The 8712-nt window shown below is 50.5% G+C and overlaps 1 long non-coding RNA gene across 2 annotated transcripts; it reads left to right on the top strand.

Annotated features, from left to right (window-relative positions):
* Positions 1-4941: 4941 nt before the first annotated feature.
* On the top strand, positions 4942-8259 carry LOC122432507. Of its 2 annotated transcripts, none has more exons than XR_006266850.1 (3): positions 4942-6423; positions 6976-7124; positions 7415-8259. It is a non-coding gene; the product is annotated as an uncharacterized LOC122432507 (long non-coding RNA). The 2 variants fall into 2 exon arrangements; XR_006266849.1 differs by having other exon boundaries at positions 6970-7124.
* Positions 8260-8712: the final 453 nt, after the last annotated feature.

The following is an 8712-nucleotide window of genomic DNA, read 5'->3' as shown; positions in this document are numbered from 1 at the left end:
CTGCTGTGATCGAAGGAGAGAGGTGTCAGGGAGGTCTGAGCATCCTTCACTGAGTGGCCACACTCACTTCCAGATGCAGGACCACGAGGCAGGAATACACACCATGATGGCCGGACCCGAGGACCTCTGGCTGCTGGCTACAAGCCTGAAGGGGACTCCTATATATTTTATTGCACTTCTACCCCAGGGAAAACATGAAACTTGTCCACCAGAAAGCTGCACAGCGGCTGAGGAATCAATAGGAAGTACTCAGTCCCTTGGGGCGCCGAACTCCCCACCGTGATGGGCTCTATGTCATTGCAGTTGCAGTCGCCGGGGCCGTGGATCACTGCCAGCCTGAGACCGTGGAAGCAGAGCGTATTGTAGCTCACCATGGGACTGCCACCCAGAACGCTGTCTCCCTCGGTCGGGGGAGTCTTGCAGGGATCCACCTAAAAGGTGCACCCCAGGCTGCCCAGGGCTGGAGGTCTAGGTCTTGAGCAGATCCCTCTGGTCCCCCCCACCCCGTACTCGCTTCTCTTCACTCCCTGATGACAACTGTCTCCCTTCTGCTCTGCCTCCTGCAGCCTCAGTGAGGGTCTGCCTGCTGCCTTCCTAGATGCCTGTTTGCTTTCATTCTCTCCTCTCTTTGTTCTCTGTACGGCAGAAGACAAGTCAACTTCAGCCCTAAAATCCATCCTCTGGCTAAAAAAAAGATGCATGACCATCTTGGAAGAAAGTCTCCATAGAAGGCTGTCTCACCCTCTGTTTTTTCCCTCTGACCTGTCCTCCTATGGGCTGATATTTCCACACTTGGAAATTAATTTCTTTGACTTTGTTAAAATATGAATAAGCAGAGAAAGGGAACAGCTATTTGTGTTTCAGAGCAAATGTGCTTATTCCGCGAGCATACTTTGATAGAGAAAGAAAGAATCTGAGAGTTCCTTTGATAGGGAGATGCAGAATTGGAAAATAAAGGAGCTGGGAACAGTTAAGAGAGGCCTCAGAGAAAGAGGGAACTGGATAACAGAAAGATGGAAGGGGGCCCAAGGCACACTTTTCCTGTTTCAGAGCTTTGCACTTGCCAAGCGAGCCTGAGCCAGCTCTCAGATCAACAAGAGGGAAGGGGAGGGGTGTGCTGGCACCAGTTCAGGCCTTAGCCACAAAGGCCTCCTTTAGGCCGGGGACTGTGTTCAGTTCAGTTCAGTCGCTCAGTCGTGTCTGACTCTTTGCGACCCCATGGACTGCAGCACGCCAGGCCTCCCTGTCCATCACCAACTCCCAGAGTTTACCCAAACTCATGTCCATTGAGACGGTGATGCCATCCAACCATCTCATCCTCTGTCGTCCCCTCCTCCTCCCACCTTCAATCTTTCCCAGCATCAGGGTCTTTTCCAATGAGTCAATTCTTCGCATCAGGTGGCCAGAGTATTGGAGTTTCAGCTTCAACATCAGCCCTTCCAATGAACACTCAGGATTGATCTCCTTTAGGATGGACTGGTTGGATCTCCTTGCAGTCCAAGGGACTCTCAAGAGTCTTCTCTAACACCACAGTTCAAAAGCATCAATTCTTCGGCGCTCAGCTTTCTTTATAGTCCAACTCTCACATCCATACATGACCACTGGAAAAACCATAATCTTGACTAGGTGGACCTTCGTTGGCAAAGTAATGTCTCTGCTTTTTAGTATGCTGTCTAGATTGACTGTGTAGGCACCAGCAATGCAAAAACCCAGCTCCTGCCCTCAAGGAGCTCACAGACTCATGGGAAGAAGCACAAGGGTATCAACGTTTGAGAGTGCTTCAGCTGAGCGATGCCCCAGGGGAGGGGCCTGGGGAATGGGGAGGATCCGTAGGCTATTAACAGACAAGTAAGAAGGAATCTAATAGCAGAGGGAAAGGAATACCCGGCAGAGGGAGCAGCCTAAGCAAAGTCTCATGAACAGGACTTCCTAGGTATCCAGCGGCTGAGACTTCACACTCCCAATGCAGGGGGCATGGATTGAATCCCTGGTTGAAGAACTAAGATCCCACGTGCTGTCAAAAAAGCAGAGTTCTGTGTGTTTGGAATATGGAATCCTTAAGGTGATGGGAGATGGAGCCGGAAAGGTGCTCGGCCATCAGAGCGCCAAAGGGCAAGCCCAGATGTGTAAGCTTTCTTAGAAAAGCAGTGAGAGGAGCTCTTGGTGGGTTTTAAGCAGGGGCCTGTAGTGGGTGGGAGGGGGGCTCAAGATGGAGGGGATATATGTACACATATAGCTGATTCACTTTGTTCTACGGCAGAAACTAACACAATATTGTAAAGCAACTATACTCCAATAATACAATAACAATAATAAATAAATAAAATAAAAGCAGGGGCCTACAAGGGCAGTTTGTTTCTGGACGATCATCTGAAAGCAAGCAGGTGATGGAGAAGGGAATGAGACCAGAGACAGAGAGAGGCTATTCGGGAAGAGCTGGTAATAGGGGGAGAGGAAGGACTGACCCAAAGCAGGGGCAGAGGGCCCGGAGGAAGATTGGAAGTAGCACCTATGAGACCCGGGAGCAACACAGGGACAGAGGGATTGTAGGAAGATAACAAAACGATGCCTGGATTTCTGGCAGGGCCACCAGTGAATGGTTAACTATCCACCAAGAAAGGAATGCAGGGGAGTCATCCAGGGCGGAGGTCCAATAGTCTGGATGTAAGTATAGCCTCGCTAGGTCAACATTCTATTTGAAAATCCCTTCAATTATCCATAAAGTCCAGTTGCTTTGGTTGAATTAGATGAAGTTCCAGGACCTTGTTCACATGATCATTAAATCCCAGAATTGCACTCAGCATAGAGCTACAACTCATGGAATGAAAAACACAAGGAACCTGCCTCTCTATGGAATAGAAGAGTCATGTCCTCACCATGGGGCTGTCAGCCATGGGTAGGATGGCTGGCAGGTACCTCACATGCCATTTAAGTCAGAGTTTCTCAACCAAGGCTGAGTATTGGATCTACTGGGGGAGCTTTGAGATGATGGCTGAGTCCCACATGCAGAGGTTCTGACTTAACCCTCTGGAGCACAGCCTGGGGATCTGAATTATCAAAAGCTCCTGGGAAATTCTAAAGTGTAGACACAGTTGAGAGTCTCTGATTTAGATTGTTCTCTCTCCTTCCCAGTGTATTTGAATTCCCCTTCCCCGGAGGCTCCGATGGTAAAGAATCTGCCTGCAATGCAGGAGACCAGGGTTTGATTCCCGGGTCAGGAAGATCCCCTGGAGAAGGAAATGGCAACCCGCTCCAGTATTCTTGCCTGGAGAATTCCATGGACAGAGGAGCCTGGTGGACTACATACAGTCCATGGGGTTACAAAGAGTCAGACACGACTGAGCGACTAACACTTTCAAAGGTCAATGAGCCAGGTCAGCGTGGGACCGTCGGCGACTGGCAGAGGCTCAGACGGTGACATCCTTGGCCCGCCCCTGATAGTCCCTCTGGATCTCACAGTAAATGTTTATCCAGGCAGCCCCGGGTCCGGCAGCGGCTGCTGATTGCTGGGTACACTTGCTGGGACGGGGCAGAGGCTCTTCCAGACACTGGTTCCAGACAGCTTGGCTCTGAAACACAAACAAACAAAAAATAGTCCCTCTGCCTCTCAACCTGCTCTGCACTGGGGAGGCGCTGGGGTGGGGATCAGGGGAAGATTTCAAACCAGGGCAACATTTACTAGGCTTTTCCAACCTGTGCTAGAGTAGTTATTACTGCAAATAGCCATTTGGGCGGCCACGAGTCTGTAATTTTAACCTCTGAAGCAGCATGTTCTCAGAGCCCTGGATATCTCATTTTGGTGATGCAACGAGGAAGATCCAGGGACAGGACAAAAAGCAAGTCTCACTGCCCCCACCTCCCCCAGCTGCTGACACCACGACCACCATGCTACTCAAAACTGGGCTCCAAGATTTTACAAGAAGGACCCTTCAGAGTCCAGGTTGGAGCTTAATTTGTCTTTTTCTTGCCATATCTGCATTTGTTATCATTCAGTCGCTAAGTCGTGTCTGACTCTTTGTGACCCCATGGACTGTAGCCAGCCAGGCTCCTCTGTCCATGGGATTATCCTAGCAAGCATACTGGAGTGGGTTGCCATTTCCTCCTCCATGGGATCTTCCTGACCCAGGGATTGAACTCATGTCTCCTGCATCTCCTGAATTCTTTACCACTGAGCCATCAGGGAAGCCGCATTTCCGCATACCTTCCCTTTAAAACAGTCCTAGATTCTCTGCCTACCTTCCCCTTAAAATGGTCCTGGTTTCTTTAAGCATCTTCCCTGGAGCATCTTTGAAGCTCTAATCCCAGTGAACCTTGATCCATCAGAGGCAATGGAGACTGAGTCAGTTTATCCATGAGTCCACAGCACAGCCTCCTAGCTCAGCAACCAGAACAGAAAAGCCACACACATCCAGACTGGAGGCCACCAAGCATAGTGGAGAACCCCTTCAGCCACTCTGCTCTCCCCTGACCCCTTGGGTATCAGTAGGGCATCCCCATGAGGGCCCTGAGGGAAGTAGAGGTACATAGTTTTGTGGGGAAGAAGGGTATACACCAGCCCCAGCCTTCGGGACACTTAAATCCAATCAGTGTTCATAAAGCCCAGGGCAGAGAAGGCTCAAGACACCAGATGAAAATCCAAACTCTGGGGGGCCCCTGGGTTGACCCCAAATTCCCAGAGCTGCAGCTTTCCTGGGACTGCTTTAATCCACTGTGAAGGTACCTCTTTAGTGGGAGCCAGTCGCCCCCCACCCACCAGTGACCCAGGACAGGGGCTTCTGCCAGAGTGGCTCGCCCCAGGCCCCCAGCCGACCAGCTCCTGTGTTCCTTGCTAGTGTATCACGTGGGTGACAGCCAGTCACCCTGAGACAGGGTCTTCTTTTATTTTTTTAAGGCAAACTATTTGTTCATCTTCTCTGGCTGGGAAGCAGGTGGGATCTTGGTTCCCCAACCAGGGATTGAACCCACACACCATGCATCCAGCGTTGTAAACACTAGATCACCAGGGAAGTCCTGAGACAAGTGTCCACCAACCTGAGGATGAGGCACAAGGGTTTTCATCCTTCTCTTGGGGATCCCCCAGATGTGCAGTGGCTTCTGCAGGTGGCTGTGAAATTCTCAAGACCAAAGTCATTTGAATTCATTCTCATCTTTTTAAAGCAATCAGTGCAATATCAGAAAGTCCTCTGGAGGAGCCAAGGGAATGGAGAGCTGTCACAAATTTGAAAGATTCTTCCTTGTCTTAGTCGTCATATTTGATGGACAAATTCACATAATTCATTCATTTCGACAAACACCCAGCAGGCGCCCATTTCTGTGCGGTGACCCCCTCCCTGCAGGCAGGAATCTGGCAGGTCCCTGGCCCGGCAAGGTCTCAGTTGCAGTTTAGGAGGCAGGTGATCGTCAGGGTGTGTGAACTAGTGTGTGTGAAAAATAGTGTGTGACGACTAACAGAGGGGCTGCCCGCATAGGGGGCGAACACTGCCTTGGGGTGTCAGGAAAATACGTGGGGAGATTGGGAGCAATTCACCAGGATCTGAAAAGGAGAAGTGGGGGGAAAGATGGCGGGCACAGAGCCGCAGAGCCGTGGGGAAAGGAGGCCCCTTGGAGAGCCGGCTTCCGCAGGCTGGACCTCACCCTGGGGGCCCGGCTGAGGTCAACCATAGGATGCCAGTGCTTTGCCCGGTCCAAGAGCTTTCCTGGCCCTTTCCTAGTGAGATTTCTTCTGCATCGCACACTGGGTCAATGAACATATGTCTGATCAGCACCGCCACGGGTATGTGGCCTTCGAAGTCACCGACGTCATCCTCTTTGGAAGGCTAAAAATAACTCACCCATCTGCTGCCTCCATCTCACCTGCCCAGACAGAAGGCGGCCAGGTGGGCCGCATCAGAAGCAGGACTTGGCAGAGGAGGGAGGACTCTGGCAGCTCTGCGGTTTGATCAACTACCCACCGACTTCCAAGCGTATCCGAAGGCGAGAGTCTTGCCACACGAAGATATGAGCCCAGAGGATCATCCAAAGGAGAGGAGAAGAGAGTGGGTGCTTACTGAGTGTCCACTCTCCATCAGCCCGGGGTCAGCCGCTTCGTGGATGTCACCATCATCTCTGTATGAAGAGGAACCCAGGCTGCCCATCCCATGACTGGAAGGTTTGAAGTCAACCCCATTCCCCCCCCCGACCCGTGGGCACACACACCAACACCCCCTGCGGCTTCCTGGTTCCCCGCTCCGCCCCCTCACCTGCACTATCTCAGCCGCTGGGTTTGGAGGGGCCTCATTCTGGGCTGCAAGCCCTCCTTTTCTCACAGCTGCTCCGGCGGGAGCTGTCAGCACCGGCCCACGCGGGAGTGGGTGTTTGCAAACGTTCGGAATGACCTTCCTTTAATGACAGTAGCAAACGGATCCTTGAACAGGTAACATATGTGTATCCTTTTCCAAGAGGAGCCCTCACTTGCCTGCATCAGACAAAGGGATATGGGATAGAAGACACAGAGGTAAAAGAATCAGGTTTGGAAATTAACTCCTTGCACATTTGAAAAAATGAAACCCACAGGAAATTCCCTGGTAGTCCAGTGGATAGGTCTTGGTGTTTTCACTGACGTAGCTGGGGTTCAAACCCTGGTGGAGGAACTAAGATCCTCGAGGCTCGGCCAAGAAATAAAACAAATAAAATCAAATGAGATGTAGCTGGGCACTTGTATTTTTTTTTAAAAAAGAAATTAACAAATTCCTAACCCCTACATCCTCACAGAACCCTGGAGTCTGGGGTCCCCCAAGAGAGGACATGATGTTCATTTACTTCAATGCCTTAAACTGTCCACTGGTTTGTAACACACGGACCTACACGGCACGCATTTCCCTTCTCACTTCTGCACCCGCCTCCAGCCAAGGCAACGGCTGACTCTGGTTCTCCAGACTCCTACCCCACTCAGAAAGCTCTGCCTTTAGCCCTTTTCTCCTGAACCTCCAGTCCTAGAGATGCTACTGTTCATCTGCTTTTTAGAAATTATCACCCCCGAGTCATCTCTGTATGTCCAGTCTTCTTATCTCTCCAGTCTCCTAACTATGCCCTATTCAAGGACATGAGCGTTCAGTCTGGTCTTTGGCGTGAAACATGAAAGAAAGGTGAGTGAAACAAGCACGCGTGTAACCACATGGAGGATGGAGGGCAGGATGGGAGGGTGCGTTGAAGCTAGGGAGTCGTGTGGGTGTGCTGAGGGGGTTGCAAGGGAGGCTGATCAGAGGCAAGAACTGAAACTCTCGAGTTAGACTTCATTTTTCTCCCTACACTTCCGTTTGCTTTTCTATACAATGGGTAAGTGATACCCAACAGGAAAAGTTAAAGGACTAACTATGCATAGAACTTTACTTCCATGACCTCACACTCTTCATCCTTTTTTTTTTTTCCTTAACAGGTGAAGGAATTGGAGCTTAAAGATGATATAATTTGGGACTTCCCTGGTGGTCCAGGGGTTTAGAATCTGTCTTCCAATGAACGGGATGCGGGTTTGATCCCTGGCTGGGGAACTAAGATCCCACATGCCGCAGGACAAGAAAGTCTGTGTGCTGAGACTAGAGAAGCCTAGGAGGTGAAACGGAGACCCAGGAGGTGAAGCAACCTGCCCAGAGCCACACAGATGGGACACGGCAGAGCCGAGATCCAAGCCCAGGCTGGTCTGCTTCTGCCACCCTTGCTTCTAGCCACCGCCGATGCTGCCTCCCTCTGTACGTCTGATGTCGAATTGTCAGGAGCACCAGGCGCTTGCTTCAGAAACCACAGCTACTCAAGGAAGGAGTCCACACCTCCCAATCGCCATCCTCTCCAGGAGACAGACCCTTGCTCCTCTCCCAATAATCTCTCCCCACTCCCCTTTATTCCTGAATAGGCAGATTGGTCCACAGCCTGCCAGGTTATCTGTGACTCTATTATTGCCAGTGTTGTGATGCCCCAGAGAGGACAGATACAGGCTCCTTGAGAGCAAGGATCATTTATCCCCTTCAGATCTCTCTCCTCAGCTAGTGGGGCATTTACTAAGTGCCTGATTAAAAACAGTCACCCCTGGTCTCTTGGTGGTAGGAGGCAGGGGATGGGTAGGAGGCTTGGTTCCAGGATCCCTGAGGATACCAAAATCCAAGGATGCCCAGGTCCCTTATGTAAAATGGCATAGTATTTGTGTATAGTCTATACATATCTTCCCTCATACTTTAAATAGTCTCTAGATTACTTAGAAAACCTAATAAAATATAAATGCTATGTAAATAGTTGTAAATACTATTGAAAATTCAAATTTTGCTTTTTGGAGCTCTCTGGAATTTTTTTCTTCTTGCATATTTTCAATCTGCAGTTGGTTGAACCATGGATGGGAAACCTACAGATACGGAGGGCAGTTGTACTTCCTGGCTGATGTACAGCCAAGACAAGGACTGACGGAGGGTGGGAGTGACCACATTTCTCAGAGCGTCTGTGGTTCACTGTGAGATCCTGACCTCTTGAAATGTGTCACTGGCAGACAGGCCACTGAGCAGCTTCTGAGTCCCAGGTGCCATTCAATTCTGAAGTCTCGGGGGACCCCAGGAGACTGCAGCAGAAGGGGGAGCCACATATATCATCCTTATGACATTTGTGTGGATTTTAAGTGTTTAGCTTTAATCACAAGTGTGCATGCATGCATAGTCACATGCAACCCTTTGCAACCCCACAGACTGTAGCCCA

Source organism: Cervus canadensis, chromosome 31 (assembly GCF_019320065.1).
Source record: "Cervus canadensis isolate Bull #8, Minnesota chromosome 31, ASM1932006v1, whole genome shotgun sequence".
NCBI classification, from domain to species: domain Eukaryota; kingdom Metazoa; phylum Chordata; class Mammalia; order Artiodactyla; family Cervidae; genus Cervus; species Cervus canadensis.
This window is presented reverse-complemented; position numbering and strand designations above follow the sequence as displayed.